We start from the raw sequence: 21,230 nt of genomic DNA, 5'->3' as shown, positions 1-21,230 counted from the left end.
TCCCAGCTGCCTGCAGACCTCGCCAGTCACCTGCACCTCAAAGTTGTGCCCCTTGTCTCTGTGAAGTTGCTTGGGGGCACCAAAAAGCAGAAGAGCTCCTGCGCTAGTCTCTCAGCCGTGGTGGTGGTGCTCTGGTCTGGGACAGTCTATACCTCTGACCACCTTGTGGAGTGATCCGTGGCCACCAGAACGTAGCAGTTCCCAGCATCAGTCCAGGGTTAGGGGTCAGAATGTCCACCCCTACGTGTTCCATTGGGGCTGCCACCAGGAACTGCTGCTTTGGCACCCTGGACTGGCGGCTTGTCCCCTTCTACGACATTGAAGCATCACAGCGTGCACGAACATCTCCACATCCTGCCTGCTCCCAGACCAATAGAAGTGTTCACACAGGTTTCCCAATGTCTTTGCAACCCCGAAACGGCCAGTTCCTCACCAGCCCATGCGCCGATCGCAGCACCTTGGCGTGGAGTCCTCAGGGGACCACCATCTGCCGGCGATATCTGTCACCGTCAGAAAACTGCCACCGCTGGAACATCAGCCTGTGGCGCATCTCCAGCATGTCCCACTGAGAGTACAGGGCTTTGATCTCTGGATCCAGGGCTTAAACCTCTGCCCACTCCAACCACTATCCCACACTCAGTCATCCCCTGACCCGGGCCAGCATGGGATCACTCTCCTGCTCGCTGCTCGCAGCTGGTGGTCAGCGGTGGGGAGGTCTACCTCCCTGCCGGCTGCTAACTGAAGTGTCGCCACTGCCGTTAGCCCCTGGCTTTGCTCCTCGAGGTGGCGACAGTAGCGACACTCGGTGGCCTCACAGGGACGGTGCGAGATTGCATCAGCATTGCCATAGTGTCCTCCTGCACGGTGCTGTACCTGAAATTGTAGCCCTGGAGAGCCTCTCACCATCAGCGCCAACTGCCTCTCAGAAACACGACGCTCAACAGCCAGGTCACTGACTCATGATCCGTGCAGAGCAGGAACCGTTGGCTGAAGAGGTTGAGGCGGAAGTAGCGGAGGGCCTGGACCAGGCCAAGAACTCACAGCCAGTGACACAAAGGTTCTGCTCACTGTGGCGCAGGATGCAGATGAAGTACGCCACAACGTGTTCTCCTCGGTTCCCCTCTTGTGACAGCACTGCACCAAGCCCCCAACTTTGCTGCATCGGTGTCAGCAATGAAGGTGTGTGCTGGATTGGGGTACGCCAGCACTGGGGCCTGGGTAAGCGCAGCTCAGAGCTGTTTGAAGGCAGCAGTGCAGGCGTCAGTCCAGGTGAGGGGTCTCCTCTTCTTGGTGAGCTGGTGCAGGGAACTGGCGATGGTGACAAAGTCCATAATAAACCAGTGGTAGTATGATGCCTGCCCCAGGAGGCTGCGAAGCTCGGAGACATCGCAGGTGACCACTGCCACCTTCTGAGGGTCCACTACACTCATCACGTGCCCCCGCAACTTTGTCTGGCGGCACATCAGGCAGCGCTTTATGGGACTGAATCGCAGGTTCACCTGGCGGATGGCGGTGAAGACCTTTTCCAAGTTCCACAAGGTATAAACAAAAACGGCGGCATGTACCGGGAATTCGTCCAAATAGGTGACACTGCAGCTCCGCGGAATGTGAGCCAGCACCCCCTCCATCAGTCTCTCAAAGTAGCCAGGGCGTTACACAGGCCAAACGGCATTACCGGGAAGTGCCACATCCCTTGACCAATGGTGAAGGCAGGCTTGGGCCAGGTCTCCAGGGCCAGTTAGACCAGCCTGTAACCACTGTGGAGATAGAGAGAGCAGAACCAGGTCAAACGCATGATACATTCCAGGGTATCATCAATTCGGGGCAGGGGGTGGGAGTCCTTCTGGGTCACAGCATTGAGACGGTGGTGGTCTACACAGAACCGCCATGACCCATCTTTCTTCCTGACTAACACCGCTGTGGCTGTCCATGGGTTGTTGGAGGGCTTGATGATGCCAAACTCTGCCAACTCTTTGATCCACTGCTCTGCTGCCTGGAGTTGGTGACGGGGTTGCAAGTGGATGGGCTCTGTGTCCCTGCTGTTAAAGTGGTGTTGGACCAGACACGAGCATCTGCTGTCTTCGTCCCTGGCTGTGAAGATGTCAAGGTACTGGTCCAGGAAGTCTTTCAGCCACCGCCTCCGGTTCTGATCCAAGCCCTGGCGCTCCTGTGCCCCAGGTTCCGCATGTCCGGATGGTCTCGCTGGAGAGTGCCACAGTGGTGCTGCTGATGTTGTCGCACTGCGCCGATGCGGTCTCTGATGACGGGGCCAGGTGAGCTGTGCTGGGGTGACCGATGGTGCTTGTTGCCACACCTGCCTGGTCCAATTCCTGGAGATGTCCTGCCAGAGAGCCACGGCTTCAGCGCCAAGGTCGAGTGTTGTCCCCCCACGTCCACATGGGCACCCCAGCAGGACAGCAGATCCAGGCCAATGATGCAGGAGCCCTGGGTGTTGGCTAGCCATGTCTCGTGCTCCACTGTGTTTTCTCTCCACGGCAATGTATAGCCACCTCTTCACTCTCATCACCGCACAGTCCCCGGTGACCGTAGCCAGTTGGACCGCTGTCATTGTCCACCCGTGCTGGAGAGGACGCCCGGACGGTGATGGTTCACCCTGTGCCCACTTATGCACAGCATCTGATGCCCTCTGCCACGCTGTCCGCGTATAAGCCCTGCTCTTCACCCAAAATGGCCCACTCGGGGAGGGGACAACAGAGGGATCTGCTGGAGGTCTTGGGCGTCACTGGAGCACTTTGAGGAGCTAAAATTGCTTCTACGCTCTCCGCCGCTGTCAGTGCCTTGGCCAGCGATGATGGTGATGTCAGGCGAACATGCTGCTGAAGGTGCTCCTGAGCCAGCACCTTTACAAAAGAGTGGAGGAATCCTCCAGGTCTGCAGGAGGGAATGAGGGTGGGGGTGTAGCCATGCCGAGCACAGTGGTGGAGATCTGTTGCAAACGCCCTCAGGCTTTCTCCCACCCGACAATGCCTGTCGCCCAGTTCTTCACTCAATGCTTCCTCTGATGGCCTCTGCTCGAAACACTGCTCCAGAACCACTATGAGGGCCCTGTAGTCATGCTGCTGCACCGATGTTAGGTCGAGAAGGGCCTGCAGGGCATTGACCCCAATGTCAAGGCAAGGTGCTCCATCATCCCAAGCTTGACTTGCTGGGGTCATTGGTCCTCCTCTTTCTCCAGTGGTGTTGGTGATGCCTACCGCATTGCCCGACCTTCCATGGCTCCCATCTTAGTTTCCCTGGTGTGGGAACCAAGGGAGGCAGATGGTGCGCTTTGCCGTGGCCCTCGGAGGTGGGGAGAAGACAGGGTGTGCTCGCCCCATCAGGGTTCCCTGGAAAAGCATAATGCTTAGTTCCCAGGTTCTCCCTCCAGATCTGCACCCTGTCTTCAGGAACCAGGCCCAGGCGTGCAGGGCAGGCATACACTCGGTCACTCGACTTATTCCCCGGGTCTTAAGGCGCACTATCCAAAGTTGTAGCTCTTCAATTTCGCTATTAATTTCTGATCCCACTCCTGGCACCAATACGGCAAGCATTCAGTCCATGATGACAGACGGGAAAAGCTTGTTTATCTCAACTGACATCTTTATTGTGACAAGCACAATAACAGACCGGGCGCTCTGACCCGGGGAGAGAACCTTCTCAGTCACATTCATGCAGTGGAGGTGGTTATTACACACCCAGGTTACAATCAGAGTGACCCACAAATACAGAAGCGAATAACTATATAACCCAAGCTAAAGTGTAACCAAAGTAAACTTGAATGTCCCACCATAATCCCACAAACGTCTTTTAAAACAAAAACAATAAATAGCGCCAGCCACCAGGAATGCTGGGGTGGTCTGTCGACCACGCCCCTGGAGCGCCATAATACTTATTTAGCTTATCAGTCTGTGCAGAATGAAAATGTCTTGCAGTGTATAATGGGGGGAACTGAGGTCAAATTCAGGGAGACTAAGAAGACCTTGCTAGATTTTTTCATGAGGTTCAGATGGGCCTGAGTTATTCTGGATAGTAATCAAAGGATTTTATTGATCAGCTTTTTATGTTAATTTCACAGCAATACTTTAGGTCACCATTTTTTTAAATGATAGTCCTAGTGTGTGGTAGCAACTCTAGTAATTTGATCTGGACTAAGTAAAGACATTTAATATGTTTTTGGGAAGAAGTTGCCTTAGTTTTTGTGGACTCATGCACATCAGAAATTTTCCATTGGATGTTGCGACACTTGTTGTGTTCACTTGACATCAATGCACACAGCCAGTGACTCCTTGTGTCTGCCTGTAGAGGCCTTGATCAATGATCCAGAAGCCCTTCAACTAGGAGAATTAAATTGTGATAGAATTTCAATGCTGTAAAATAAGACAAAAATACCAGCTCCTATCAAGGCCGTATCTTTTTCTAACTGCTACTAACTCTGTAGTATATTTTCTGTGCTCTTCAGCTCCCTCTGTTATTTCTTCATCTGCAATGAAATATTATGAGTAATGTTGCTAATTGAAGCTTGATATACGTTATTAATATCAAGTCTTTATTTTATTTCATAACTTGACTAAGTTAAACTTCACATGTGAACTCTGCAGCAGTCCATAACTCTGAAAATTTTTCTAATTTGTACAGGAGTCCACAATAGCATAAATCTGTTGTGCATATTTTGGCAGTGTAGTACACTGCTCTTGCCAGGGGAGGGTGCTATTGTCATCTTCTACATGAATAAATAATACATTTAGCCATGCAGGGACTAGGTACTGCAATGCTGCGGTTTGTGAAGAATGGCTGGCAGCATGAGTGATTTAAGTTTCAATCATATGAAGTAGATTGTTCTCTAGTCACGATGAACAATAAGTTTCTGAAGAGGCAAAAAGTGGAAAGTTAAATTGAGCAGGAGGGTGATGGATATAGCCAGCATATTTGTTTGTTTATTTATTTACTGATACAGCGCATAACGCCCTTTAGCCCACCGAGCTGTGCTGCCCAGCAACCCACTGATTTAACCCTAGCTTAATCACAGGACAATTTACAATGACAAATTAACCTACTTATCGATACACCTTTGGACTGTGGGAGGAAACTGAAGCACCAGGAGGAAACACACACACAGACGAGGAGAACATACAAACTTTCTGACAGAACATGCCAGAATTGAACTCCAAACTGTGACTCCTTGAGCACCACGCTAACCACTACGCTACCATGGCGCCCAATTGGATGATCATAAGAAGGACGGTATAGAATACCAAGAGTGCTTGATTCTGAAACATGACCAGTTCTGTGTGCTTATTGTTTGCTCTGAAATAAATAAGACCATAATACATAGGGACCAAGTTTGATCAATGCTCTCTCCTCTCCCCTCTTGCTGTGAAGCAGGAACACCACTTCTTCCCTTATAAGGAGAGAGACAGCCTAGGTCTGTGTCTTTACTGATGACTTGCTGCACGCTTGAGTGCTCGGTGGAGCTGTCGACGCTTTTTTGTTGGTAGGGGACGGGGGATCGTCTCTTTGCTATGTGTGGGAAGGAGGAGCTGGGGGGGGTGCTTCAGGGGTTCTAACATTTAACTGTCATTCATTCTTTGGGGCACTCCTCTGTTTTCATGGATGTTGGCGAAGAAGAAGAATTTCAGGATGTATATTGTATACTTTTCTCTGACATTAAATATACCGATTGAAACCTATTGAATTGAAACCATTCCATCATGGCTGATTGAATCAGATTCTCTTGCCTTCTCTCCATAACCTTTGATATTCTTACTGATCAAGAATCTATCAATCTCTGCTTACATATACCAAAAGACTTGGCCCCTACAGCTGTTTATCAATGAATTCCACTTACTGGATAAAGAAATTCCTCTGGATAAAGACCCTTTATCCTCTAGATAAAGAAACTTCTCTTGATCTCTGTTCTAAAGTAACATCCTTGTATTCTGAGGCTGTGCCCTCTGAATCTAGATTTCCCCACTGTTGGACACATTCTCTCTACATCCACTCTATCTAGGCCTTTATATATTTGATAGGTTTCAATAACATCCCCCTTATTCTTCTAAACTCCAGCGAATACAGGCCCAGAGCTATCAAACGCTCCTCATGCAGTAACCCTTTAATTATGTCTTTAACAGAGAGAAATGACAGAATCTCTAATTTTCATGGGTATCATGAACTTATTATAAGTACTCCTCTTCCCTCCTCTCCCACCCCACCAAAGAACAGTATGAAGTCTCACAAAGATTTGTCTGAAAAAACTGCGTTCATTTATCCTTGCACAAACACAATTGGGATGATTATAACGTCAATGGAAGAAAGCTGTTTGCATGAGATATTCACAGGACCAATGGACACAGATAAAAATATAGTCAAAGGGTAACAAAGCGATGCAAGGAGAAATAAAACTTTATTTTTACTTGAAGTAATAATAGAGAATCCACTGTCCATGGGGAGGGCGAAAATAGAATCAATCAGGGATTTGGAGATAATTGTACATCATAGAGACTAATCTGCATAACTACAAACATAAAAAAGTCTGTAAATGCTGGAAATCCAAAGCAACAATCACAAAATGCTGAAGGAACTCAGCACACCAGGCAGCATCAATGGAAAAGAATAAACAGTCAACATTTTTGGGCTGAGACCCTTCATTAGGACTAGAAAGACGGAGTGCATTAATTTACTGGAACCAACAAGTTTACTTTTCTGAGAGCTGAATTAGATGCAGTGAGCCAAATAGTGACCTCCTACGTCATTAAAAAAAATCTATCCTTGTGTCCTTTTTCTCCTTGGTTAACTTTCATCATAAAGCAACTTTAGCAGTACTCACCAATATCATTGATTGTAAGTTGTTTTATTTCCCAGTGGAATGAGTGTTGGTGAAAGATTGAAATGAATTCTTGGAGAAATGGAAGTTTCAATCAAAGATGTGATATATAGATACATGGATTCTATCACCATGACTGGAAGCTGATGGCTCTCCTTGATTATTCTCTGGTTTCTGTCAGATTTTAATGCTTTGATGGATGCACCTATCCAAAAATGAAAGGCCAGCTGTACGGTTAAGAATTTTGCCCCTCTGAATAGGTTATGTTAGTGTTGTCATGCTTGCTTCTTGCTGCTGCAATCAGGAAGAAAGTACAGGAGCCTCAGGATTCACACCACCAGGTTCAGGAACAGTTATGACCCCTCAACCATCAGGTTCTTGAATCAAAGGGGATAACTTCACTCAGCTTCACTCGCCCTATCACTACACTGCTCCTGCAACCTATGGACTCACTTTCAAGGACTCTTCATCTCATATTCTCTATATTTATTGCTTACTTATTGTTATTATTATTGTTATCATTATTCTTTCTTTTTGTATTCATAGAGTTCGTTGTTTTTTGCACACTGGTTGTCTGCTCTGCTGGTGCGGACTTTCATTGATTCTATTATGATTATTAAGACATAGAAACATAGAAATCTATAGAACACAATGTTGTGCTGACCATGTAACCTACTCTAGAAACTGCCTAGAATTTCCCTACCGCATAGCCCTCTGTTTTTCTAAGCTCCATGTACCTATCTAAGAGTCTCTTAAAAGACCCTGTTGTATCCGCCTCCACCGCCTTTGCTGGCAGTGCATTCCACATATTGAGTATGCCCAAATAAAAATCAATCTCAGGGTATATCATGTACTTTGGGTATATCATGTACTTTGATAACAAATTTACTTTGAACTTCAAACTTTTAGAGTGAAATAGTAGAGATTTTGGTGTGGTTGATATGAGAATAAGGAGAAATTCGAGATATTGGATTCAATGGCCCCCAAATGGTGTGCTTAGTCAACCTCCTTTAACCTGCATTTCCACATACCCTCCCTTCCTCAATGCATCTGTCCATACGATTATTTATAATGGACAGTGGACAATAAAGACAATTTAGTTAGCAGGACCAAGATTTGGAATAAGTTCTTGCGTGCATGGTAGATGTGGAGTGGATTGGGCTGTACGATAAAATAGCAGTTAGCGTGGCGCTACGACAGCTCCAGTGACCTGGGCTCAGTTCCGCCACTGTCTGTCAGGAGTTTGTACATTCTCCCTGTGACTGTGTGGATTTCCTCCGGGTGCTCCATTTTCCTCCCATGTTTCAAAGACATGTGGGTTAGCAGGTTAATTTTTCACAGGGGTGTAATTGGGTGGAGCGGGCTCGTTGTAGAGGAATTGAATGTTACTTTGCTGTATGTCTAAATAAAACGGTCTGATTCTTTGATGTATCTGGTCGACACAAATGAACTTAAGTGGAGGCAATTGATGATATAATTACACCAAGCTATCACACATCAGTGTTAAAACTACACGCCATGCATCAAGTGGAGTGTAATTGCTTCACATTGTTCACTTCAATCATAAAAGATTATTGAACAATCCTAGAGATTGCAGATGCTGGAAATTTGAAATGAAAATATCAAATGTTGAAAATACTGAGCAGGTCAGCAGTAACTGTGGAAAGAGAAGCAGTTAATATTCAGAGAAGGATCTTGAGATGAATGGTGGTGGGAAATGGCCTTGGTCACTTGTATTAAAGTTCAAAGACGTTGCAACTCTGCTTCTGGAAATTTAGCTTCATTGAAATGAATTTCAGAAGCATAGTACAGTGTGAAGACAGTATGATCATTTAGGGGAGGAAGCAAGAGATCTTTTCGACCCACTTAGCTTCCTGTACCTGTTCAGGAGTTGAAAGTGTCATTTCAGTTTTTGACTGTAGCTGCAATAATCATGGTTTCAGATAAACTTGTAGTACAATTGTTGAATTATTCAGAGAACATCATTCCACAATAACTTCAGATGTTCTTGTATTTAGTGCAATGTGGTGCCAACATATTCTAAAATTAAACTGACTATGAAGTATGTCTGCACTTGCATCAAAATGAGATTACCCAACATACACAAAGTGCTGGAGGAACTCAGCAGGCCAGGCAGCATCTATGGAAAAGAGCAAACAGTCAATGTTTTGGGCCGAGACCCTTCATCCATCCTGATGAAGGGTTTCGGCCCAAAATGTCAACTGTTTGCTCTTTTCCATAGATGCTGCCTGGCCTGCTGAGTTCCTCCAGCACTTTGTGTGTGCTGCTTGGACTTCCAGCATCTACAGATTTTCTCGTGTTTGTTACCCAACATACATTATTTGGTTATATTGCCAAATGTACTATATGCTTTTCTGGTTTATGCTATGTATGCCAGATAGAGACATGGACAGAAAGTCAAAAATTACACTTGCTAGAAATTTAATATACAGAAAGAATACTGGAAACACCTAAGCTTGGAATGCATCAGTTTAAAGAGTTAATGTTACAGGTCAAAAATAAAGGGAATATAATTAGAAATATTAATGATATTTCTCTTTCCAGAGACAGTGCCTGATCTGCTGAGTGTTTCCAGAATTTCCTGTTTTTATTCAAGGCCACATGATGGCTACATTCTTGAATTGTCAGAACTATTGCTCTTACATAGCTTAAATTTGTTATGCTCTCTCTTTGTTTATAAATAAAATTGAAATCAGCACCCTTAATTTTTAGTTGGAACATAATGGCTGAATAGTCCCTCTCGAGGTGCACTATGGGTACCAATGCTGTGTCTCTGTGTCATGTTGCCTCTCTCAACAGTACATTAAAGAAGCAACTTTATTTGGAAAATTCTCATGAAATCTTCACAACTTTTGGGTGAAAGGCAAATTATGACCCCGATATATTATGCCATATGGAAAGCAGCTTGATCTCCTACTTTTCTCTTAAACCAAATATAAAAGGTATGATTTTATATATACTTGGAGCGTAGATGACTACCAGAATTGAATTACAACATTGATAGTTATTCCTTAACCAAGAAGGCATCAGTTCCTTGTGAATTCTTCCAGCGAAGGTGGTAAGTTTATGCGTCTATTTGCAAAAACAAGCCAATACTACTTTGCAGCCTTACAGAATAAGTGAGGTAACTACACTTGATATGAATTATTAATGTGCCAATTTTTCACTATTGTTCAGGTGCTGGAGAAAAGTAAAAATACTTGACTTTTACTCTTCCTTTCCGGCAATGACTCTGTTACAGTAAAAAGAGTCTGTGTTCTAATTGGAATTGTTAAACAGGAATTCTGATTTTTTTTAGAAGGAACTATAACTTTGTAAAATTTGCATTTAGATTGACAAAGCAGAAACAAAAGTTATAATTTTGAGGGATGTGGGAGGATAAGGTTAAGCGAAATGGAGCGTGTTATGTAAAATATAAATGCAGGTCTATAATAGAGAGGGGAAGATGAACTATTGTTTCATTGATTTTTAAATGTACTTTTGGTATTTTGAGCTTTCAATTGTCATTTTCAAAGAGTAACTTTAACTTTTCAATACCAACCATCTGAAGATTCTGACAACATTGAATTGATACAAAAACAATAGATTAAAGCATATACTGTATATGCTATTGTCGGATATCATGAATAAAACATGCAAGAGCTGTTTTATGTGCTTAAGAGAAGCTGCAGCGCTTTACTTCCATTAGGAACTGAACAAAAGCAAAAAAAAAAGCAAACAACCACATCAGTGATTTTTGGGACCGCCTGGTAAAGGAGGTCATTGAAATAAAACTAGAGGAAAAGAATTTTAACAAAGATGAAGCTCTTGTTCTAAGTAAGAATTCGATTGTAGACAAGGAGGGAGCACAGAAACCTGATTGGATGAGGACTAACCAATCAGGAGGGGTGGAATACAGGGGTTTAAATATCACTGGACTAGACATGCATAGGCATCATCCCTGAAGGAAATGGCAGAGTCTGTCACTGAAATATTGGTTATAATCGGTACCTGTACCCGGCTGGAAACCCCAAGAAGAGTTTATTCATCAAAACAAAAACAGTCACCTTACTCTGATGTCATGACATCAGACATTGTCTCTTAAGGCAAATGCAACAACTCAGTGATGGTGTTTGCAAATTATGTAGAGCAGTTTCTATTGTGAACAATATGTGTCATTATCACCCATTATATTGCCCTACACAGACCCCCGCCCCAGAATTCATTGAAATATTTGCTCTTCCTATCTACAATAAAAAGTCATTTCAGCTCATTCCAAAACACAGAACGGGCCATTGTAAGGGGGTTTAAGGGGGTGCTGATGTGTATCAAGGTGAACAAAAAAATAATGCGGTAGAATGTGGGTCAACTGGAATCCAAGGGTGCTGTAAATCATAATGGGAGGTAGGAATTGAGTTTACTGAGGAGGGTGAAATGCTGCTGACATGCTTCCCAGGTGGTCATGGCATCAGGAATAAAATCAGCTGGCAGCTGTAGTATCTGTCCGTGTACCAACTCAGGTGGGGAGGACAGCTATTCCAAACCCCAGCAGGGTCCACGGCAGACAGTCGTTCCAATACTTGTCCATCAGGGAGGCCCTCAGGGCAGCCTTTAAGGAACAGTGAAATGCCTGCACAGACCATTGGGTGGTGGGTGATATGCCATGGTGTGATGCAATTTAAGACCAAGGTTCTGGGACATTGTGGCCCAGAGGTCTGACATGAATTGACGAAGAAATATCAGACTGGGTGCTGAACCAAGTGATCCAGGTGTTGATGAACACCAGAGCCACACCCACAGCTATCGTCAACGCTAGAGAGTCAGCTTCTGACCACCTGATGGTACGGTCCACTACGATAAAGAGATGCGTGAAACCATGGGTTGGGGGAAACGACCAGCCAGGTCCACATTGATGAGGTCAAACCATTGCTCAGGGACCTCAAATGATGCCAATGGTGGTCGAACATGATGGTTAATTTTGGCCCGCTGACGCACAACACAGGCTGCACTCCAGTCCTTCCTAAGGCTATGCCACACAAACCTTAAAGCAACTGGTTTTTGTGAGCCCTTCCCGCTTGGATGTGAGAGGCTGTGAATGGAGTTAAAACCAATATGCTTCCAGTTTGCAGGCACTGTGGGGTAAGGGTGACTGGTTAAGAACTCGCACAGTTGAGAAACTCCTGCATTTCCAAATTTGAGGTCAGTCAATCACAGGCTCATGATCATTGTCCTGTAAGCCTGGACCTCTGGGTTGGTAGCTTGGTCAGCTGCCATTCCTATATAGTTAAACCCAATGTGTAGGGTATTGATAGCAGCCGTGAGAGCCTATCAGCCATAGTGTTATTTTCAACTTCGATGCGCTGTATGTCAGTTGTGAATTCTGAAATGTAGGCTAGGTGGCATTGCTGCCTTGCAGACCAAGAGCCAGGTGCTTTGGCCATCACGTGCATGAGGGGTTTGTGATCAATGAATGCTGTGACATGCCAACCCTCCAGTAGAAAACAAAAATGACTGACGGCCAGATAGAGACTGAGAAGCTTGTGTTCAAACGTGCTGTACTTCCTCTTGGGGAGGCAGAGCTGCTGGCTGAAGAAGGTGAGTGGCGGAAATACGTCTCCAACCAACTTTTCGAGCACAGCTCCCAGAGCGTAGTCTGAGGGATCAGTAGTGATAGCTACAAGCGTGTAGAGTGGGTGTGCTAGTAAGGCTGCATTTGAAAGAGCTTGCTTGGTGTCCTCAAGTGCTCTGGTCATGTCGGCTGACCACTCAATCATGCGATTAGGGCAGGTGTTCCAACCTGGGGTCCATGGACCCCTCAGTTAATGGTAGGGGTCCATGGCATAAAATAGATTGGGAACCCCTGGATTCGATGCACTATATAAGAGCAGCATAATTTCAGCAGCTTGCAGAATGAAATGGTGATAGAAAATTAATCATACTCAAAATCTCTTGACATGCTTTGGTAGTGTGAGCAATGGAAAGTCCGTAATAGTGGCGACCTTCGATGGCAGGCGCATTGTTTCTTCTGCGGAGATGAAGTGACCAAGAAAGCCAATAGTAGACAACCCAAAATGGTATTTAGTGGGATTATTAATCAGCCCACGTAGGCTTAAGTGTTTGATAAGTGCGTGGAGATGCAATAAGCGTTCGGTTTACAAGTCCAAGTAAGCAAAAATAATTTTTTTTAAACAGCAAGTCCATTAGTTGCTGTATTTTTCAGCCCAAATGTCATGCACAGAAACTCAAATACACCAAACGGGGTTACGACAGCAGTCTTGGGAATGTCCCCAGTGTACACAGTATATACAGATGGCAGCCTCTGACTAATTCCACTTTAGAAAAAATTAACTTTCCAGCTAAACATGGTGAGACTTCTTGAACATGTGGGAAAACAGGAAACTCCTCATTAAGAGGTTGTCTATCATTGGCTTTCTTGATCACCTCATCTCCACAGAAGGAACAATGTGCATGGATGACAACCACCATCGGACCTAGGGACCATGGGAAGGTGTGAAGCAGGCACAGGGGCTATTCGACCTTCATACAATGCCAGGCATTTCTATGTTAGCAAACCCAGCCTTCACGCTGACCAGCTTTTCTAAGTCTAGTCTATACGTATGGGCGTGGACTAGTGAGCCATTTATGGATATGCGGTGTTCGACCCCATGTTTTGTGACTGAAGTGGAAAATGCGGGCTTAGTGAGGTTTGGGAATCTGCTCAGCAAGGAGTGAATTCACGAGGTGGTGCATGCACTAGACAGAGTCGTCATGGGGAGCTTAAAGGGAAATGACTTAAAGTCCTTTGCATCCACAAGCCGGCTGTTGTTAAGGTCTACTCACAGTTCTCTGGAGCACAAGAAATCTATGCCAAACGGAGGTTCAGCAACTTTAGCCAAGAAAAAGTCCCATGTGTAGCATCGTCCACTGAAGCAGAGCATCATCCGCCATGTCCCAGAAGTCCAGACTCTGCTGCCCTGCCGTTGGTTGTTTTCAGAGATGTCCTGTTGCTCTTTGCCTTGTCATCAAAGACCCATGCTGGAAACACAGTCACTTGAGTGCCCATGTCACCCAGGAAGCTGGAACCCGCGGTGTTCCCAGACCTCTGATATCCTGATGCGCTGGCACTGTTGAAGATGCATGATGGTCAGCATTTTTTAGCATTCATGCCAAAGCGTGTGTGGTAAAAATACAAACCTAGCATTGTTTGGTTCAGATCCATGCACATGAGTCAGCTGGAGGCTCTGCTGACAGGGCTAATTGAGAACATAAGGCCCTAAGAACAAAAGAACATAAGAAATAGGAGCAGAAGTAGGCTATCTAGCCCATCGAGCCTGGTCCACCATTCAATAAGTTCTGGCCATGGACTCATTCCACTTTCCTGCCATTTCCCCATAACCCTTAATTCCCCCACTATGCAAAAATATATCCAACCTTGTCTTAAATATATTTACTGAGGTAGCCTCCACTGCTTCACTGGGCAGAGAATTCCACAGATTCACCACTCTTTGGGAAAAGCTGTACCTCCTCATCTCAGTCCTAAATCTACACTCCTGAATCATGAGCCTATGTCCCCACATTCTAGTCTCAGCTACCAGTGGAAACAACTTTCTTGCCTCTATCATATCTACCCCTTTCATAATTTTATATGTTTCTATGAGGTCTCCTCTCATCCTTCTGAATTCCAGTGAGCACAGTCCCAGGCAACTCAATCTCTCCTCATAGTCTAGCCCTCTCATCTCTGAAATCAACCTGGTGAATCACCTGTCTGCTACCTCCAAAGCCAGTATATCCTTCCTCAAGGAGACCAGACTTGGATGCAGTCCACCAGGTGCAGCCTTACCAGTACCCTGTACAGTTGCAGCATAATTTCCCTGCTCCTAAATTCAATCCTTCTAGCAATCCCTCTACCAACGTTTCATTTGCCTTCTTTATAGCCTGCTGCACCTGCAAACCAGCCTTTTATGATTCATACACAAACACTTCCAAGTCCTTCTGCACAGCAGCATGCTGCAATTTTTTACCATTTAAATAATACTCTGTTCTTCCATTCTTCCTTCCAAAGTGGATTACTTCGCATTTACCAACATTGTACTCCATCTGCCAAACCTTTGTCCACTCATGTAGCCTATCTATATCTCTCTGCAAACACTCCTTATCTTCTGCACAATTTGCTTTTCCACTCAATTTAGTACCAAAATGCAGAATTTGCTTTTTCCCTGAGACAAGTGTATGGGGTTTCTTCTTTGTTATGTTAAATTTAAAATGGCTTCTTTGTTACGTTAATCTTCTAAACTGCTGCGTATGTGGATTAAAATGGCTTCTTTGTTATGTTAAATGCTGAGAAAGTCTGTAGCTAGACATTTGCTTGGGTTAATACAGACAGCAGGGTGCTATTAGCCAATGGGTGTTCATGTTATGTGATAATGCTGTCTCATATGACTGGGAACGAGGGCTTTGGCGGGGAGTTGGGCGCGAGACTGGGAGGACGACGGACGTGCGGGAAGTCTCCGGTCAATCACACCGGGTGATCTCGAAGAAATTCCTGAGCTCCAACTTGTGCACGAAGAACCTGAACTTTGATAAGTCTGGCACCTTCTTCCATTCCTTCCTTTTCTGTATTGAACTTATATTAATTTCATAGACTTAGTAATATCTATAAAGTGTACTTGGTAAAACGTACTGAGTGTGCTGGCTGATGATTGACGTTTGAAACTAATTTGGGCGGCAGTGGTGCAGCAACCGACACAACCGGAAGCATCCAGGCGGGCGCCGGATGGGATTTCCCCTAGATATATATGAGCTAATATAGCTGAGCATTACACAAGGAAAATAGGAGGAGTGATGCACCTCTGACGATCAGCCATTTTAGCAAGGTCCCTGTAGTCCTTCACAGGTGTATTAGCGAGGGTTGTGCGAACTTGATCAGATGCCAAAAAAACAGTGACGATGGGTTGGTGTGGCAACATGGGAAATTTGAAATTAGACTGGTGAAAGTTATGTCCGAACCAGGAGTGGAACTGAAATACTGATTGTCAGATTCAAGGTGCTCGATCTGTACTACATATGAGATAAAATGATTTATAACAGTGAGTGTCAGAAATGAACAAATAAGTTGAAATCAATTGCCCAAGACTAAATATAAGTATTGGGAGGATATGCAAAGAGAAAGCCGATGCTCATTGCAAATTCAAGAGCAGAGCAAACCCAAGGATGTTTAGACACAAAAGGGTGCATTTTACAATTTGAGACATGTCTGAGTTAATCCCTCTTCCCCATTCATCGTGTTTTATTGGTTCTTATTGTTCTAGTGTAGGGCAATATAATGGGTGACAGATGAAACATATTGTTCATAATAGAAACTGTTCTATATAATTATCAAAAACTGTCATTGAGTTGTTCTGTTCACTTTAAGAGACAGTGTCTGATATAATGACATCAATTTTGGTATTGCTCAGTAGTTCCACTGCAGCCAGACTGATGTGTCTACTAGAAGACTCAACTCTATGTTGAAAACTCATCTATCATGGATTTTTGGACTGTCTGATTCTGAATGTGTCAAACAGTTCCTCTTCTTGCCTGGACTAGGCCTTCAGAACTCATAAACTACATGCTATCTCTCCTGGGCAATCACTGTCCTTGTTTTATTTTTAAAGACGTGATTTGGTCTCACCCAAATTTCTCAACTTTATTTGATGCTTTAGCAATTAGATGGCTGGAAGTGTGCAGTTGCTATATGTTCACAACCAGAAATCTCTTTAACATTCAAAGATTCAAAAATTCTAGGTAATTTTATTATCGAGGTATGCATGCAGTATATAACCCTGAAATGTGTCTTCCTCACAGGCAGTCACAAAACAAAAAAGAACCATGGAACCTATGTGTTCAAAGCAATACATCAGACACCAAACCCACCCCCACCCTCCCACCCATGTGCAAAAAAATTCCACAAACGGCAACAAAACAAAGGAGTGGAAACACAGAATAAAAAACACAAACTCAAAGGGCATATTTCAGTACAATTCAGCTCAGTGTTCATTATCTGCAGGCTATCCTGATTCAAAAATTGCCCAAAAGTAGCAACAAATAAGAGCAACCAGAATTAGACCTAAAAACTAGGATGCATCATAAACCTGACTTGAAGTCCAAATCTACAATTCACATTGACTAAACCTCGCTCTGGCACCATCAAACAACAGCACTGAGGGAGAGAGAGTTCACTTGAACACAAGAGTCTTCCCTTGGGAGCAGCGAGTGAGAGATGACCACATGCAGACACCTTCTCTGGCAGCAGAGACTGAGAGGCTGGTAGATGGCGCTGAACACTCGCTCGCCTTCTACAGCCACCTCGATGATTTAAATCCCCCTCGGCTCTTTAATCAGCAAGATCGGTGAGAGATAGAGTTGATCATGGGCTTACACCTCATCTCCTGATTTCCTGACCTCCGAGCCGGAGACTTGTGGGACAGCCTCGGAGACAGCAAAGCACCAGATCACACAATCGGCAGGAAATCACGCTGCCAGGATGTAGATAAAACAGTAGCAGAACCATATCTGAAATGAAAAAAGATATATAAAAAAAGAAAGGAATTGCTTCACGAACTTCCTTGAGGATGTCACCTTTGGTATCGTTGTTCGCTGGCGCCATCCTTTTCCAGACATATCTCTCCATCTCACATTCACCTTCTTGTGTTGTAAAATCTTATATCAGGAAGACTAAACTTTTTTTTTGCTAAGTTCTGCTTTGCTTCTGTATCAGTCATGGTCATGTGATTGGATTAAGTTAGAATTTTGGTATCCTGCTCAATATAGATTGAATTTCAAGTTCTACATTTATCTAAGTGCTATGCATACCATTTAATAAAATTTATTTCACTCTTGCTGCAAGCTAAATCTGTTTTGTTGTTGAACAAGTAATTGAAGATACTGTTTTCCTGGTTGAATATCATACCCCCATCTATCGAATACATAATTGGTGTAATCTGCATTGCATTAATGTGATCCAAAATTTACAACTTCTCTAACACATACATTTGAGTTCTCATGTTTTGATTCTTTCCCTACTTTACAGGTGTTCCCTGGTACCCAATAACTCTTGACTAAGTCAGTTATTGATCTTGAAACTTAAGGATCAACCTCCTTCCCATTTATGGAAGTGTCCTGAAATCTAAATGAAATGAATAGATTTTTGTTTCTTGCTAGATCATTTATCATCATCAAGATGCTTCTTTCCAAGAAGTTGTTAAACATAGAAACATAGAAACATAGAAAATAGGTGCAGAAGTAGGCCATTCGGCCCTTCGAGCCTGCACCGCCATTCAGTATGATCATGGCTGATTATCCAACTCAGAACCCCGCCCCAGCCTTCCCTCCATACCCCCTGACCCCCGTAGCCACAAGGGGCATATCTAACTCCCTCTTAAATATAGCCAATGTACTGGCCTCAACTGTTTCCTGTGGCAGAGAATTCCACAGATTCGCCACTCTCTGTGTGAAGAAGTTTTTCCTAATCTCGGTCCTAAAAGGCTTCCCCTTTATCCTCAAACTGTGACCCCTCGTTCTGGACTTCCCCAACATCGGGAACAATCTTCCTGCATCTAGCCTGTCCAATCCCTTTAGGATTTTATACGTTTCAATCAGATCCCCCCTCAATCTTCTAAATTCCAGCGAGTATAAACCTAGTTCATCCAGTCTTTCATCATATGAAAGTCCTGCCATCCCAGGAATCAATCTGGTGAACCTTCTTTGTACTCTCTCTATGGCAAGGATGTCTTTCCTCAGATTAGGGGACCAAAACTGCACACAATACTCCAGGTGTGGTCTCACCAAGGCCTTGTACAACTGCAGTAGTACCTCCCTGCTTCTGTACTCGAATCCTCTTGCTATAAATGCCAGCATATCATTCGCCTTTTTCACCACCTGCTGTACCTGCATGCCCACTTTCAATGACTGGTGTATAATGACACCCAGGTCTCATTGCACCTCCCCTTTTCCTAATCGGCCACCATTCAGATAATAATCTGTTTTCTTGTTATTGCCACCAAAGTGGATAACTTCACATTTATCCACATTAAATTGCATCTGCCATGAATTTGCCCACTCACCTAACCTATCCAAGTCACCCTGCATCCTCTTAGCATCCTCCTCACAGCTAACACTGCCGCCCAGCTTCGTGTCATCCACAAACTTGGAGATGCTGCATTTAATTCCCTCATCCAAGTCATTAATATATATTGTAAACAACTGGGGTCCCAGCACTGAGCCTTGCGGTACCCCACTAGTCACCGCCTGCCATTCTGAAAAGGTCCCGTTTATTCCCACTCTTTGCTTCCTGTCTGCCAACCAATTCTCTATCCACATCAATACCTTACCCCCAATACCGTGTGCTTTAAGTTTGCACACTAATCTCCTGTGTGGGACATTGTCAAAAGCCTTTTGAAAATCCAAATATACCACATCCACTGGTTCTCCCCTATCCACTCTACTAGTTACATCCTCAAAAAATTCTATGAGATTCGTCAGACATGATTTTCCTTTCACAAATCCATGCTGACTTTGTCCGATGATTTCACCGCTTTCCAAATGTGCTGTTATCACACCTTTGATAACTGACTCTAGCAGTTTCCCCATCACCGATGTTAGGCTAACCGGTCTATAATTCCCTGGTTTCTCTCTCCCTCCTTTTTTAAAAAGTGGGGTTACATTAGCCACCCTCCAATCCTGAGGAACTAGTCCAGAATCTAAAGAGTTTTGAAAAATTATCACTAATGCATCCACTATTTCTTGGGCTACTTCCTTAAGCACTCTGGGATGCAGACCATCTGGCCCTGGGGATTTACCTGCCTTTAATCCCTTCAATTTACCTAACACCACTTCCCTACTAACATGTGTTTCCCTCAGTTCCTCCATCTCACTGGACCCTCTGTCCCCTACTATTTCCGGAAGATTATTTATGTCCTCCTTAGCGAAGACAGAACCAAAGTAATTACTCAATTGGTCTGCCATGTCCTTGCTCCCCATAATCAATTCACCTGTTTCTGTCTGTAGGGTACCTACATTTGTCTTAACCAATCTTTTTTCTTTTCACATATCTATAAAAGCTTTTACAGTCAGTTTTTATGTTCCCTGCCAGTTTTCTCGCATAATCTTTTTTCCCCTTCTTAATTAAGCCCTTTGTCCTCCTCTGCTGAACTCTGAATTTCTCCCAGTCCTCAGGTGAGCCATTTTTTCTGGCTAATTTGTATGCTTCTTCTTTGGAATTGATACTATCCCTAATTTCCCTTGTCAGCCACGGGTGCACTACCTTCCTTGATTTATTCTTTTGCCAAACTGGGATAAACAATTGTTGTAGTTCATCCATGCGATCTTTAAATGCTTGCCATTGCATATCCACCATCAACCCTTTAAGTGTCATTTGCCAGTCTATCTTAGCTAATTCACGTCTCATACCTTCAAAGTTACCCTTCCTTAAGTTCAGAACCTTTGTTTCTGAATTAACTATGTCACTCTCCATTTTAATGAAGAATTCCACCATATTATGGTCACTCTTACCCAAGGGGCCTCTCACAACAAGATTGCTAATTAACCCTTCCTCATTGCTCAATACCCAGTCTAGAATAGCCTGCTCTCTAGTTGGTTCCTTGACATGTTGGTTCAAAAAACCATCCCGCATACATTCCAAGAAATCCTCTTCCTCAGCACCTTTACCAATTTGGTTCACCCAATCTACATGTAGATTGAAGTCACCCATTATAACTGCTGTTCCTTTATTGCACACATTTCTAATTTCCTGTTTAGTACCATCCTCAACCTCACTACTACTGTTAGGTGGCCTGTACACAACTCCCACCAGCGTTTTCTGCCCCTTAGTGTTATGCAGCTCTACCCATATCGATTCCACATCCTCCCGATCTAAGCCATAATCTCCTTCTAATCCATACTTCTACACATTATTATATTTCTTTCCTTCAAAGTATCTTTTAATATTTTTGCTTAATTTCAGTTTTGGACTTTCTGCCCTGCAAGTTCTTATATATTTCTTTTAATGTTGGCATTGTTTTTCATCTAATTTTCTGATAAGGGTTTGAAGTAATCAGAAATATTTTGATACTTGCTAAAATTAGACCAACTTCATTAAGTGCCTTAACTTCCAAAAGGGCTCTCTTTTCTTGGCAAACAAAGAATTTACTGATACGTCAATCATTTTAAACAAGTATTCTCTTTAGGAAAATCACACTGTAATGCCCTGCCTCAAAGTAATTTTCCTTTCAGTTATTGATATTTGGGAAGAACATGATAAGTTTAAATAGTTATTGCTTTCGATCATTTAAGCTTTCAGCATATTCTTTAAGTATTGACGTGCTTAATGCTGACGCAGGAAGAATATTATTCACTGACTTTTCTGCTCTTCATG

This window comes from Mobula birostris, chromosome 16 (assembly GCF_030028105.1).
Source record: "Mobula birostris isolate sMobBir1 chromosome 16, sMobBir1.hap1, whole genome shotgun sequence".
In the NCBI taxonomy this organism is placed as follows: Eukaryota; Metazoa; Chordata; class Chondrichthyes; order Myliobatiformes; family Myliobatidae; genus Mobula; species Mobula birostris.
Note: the sequence above shows the minus strand (reverse complement) of the source record.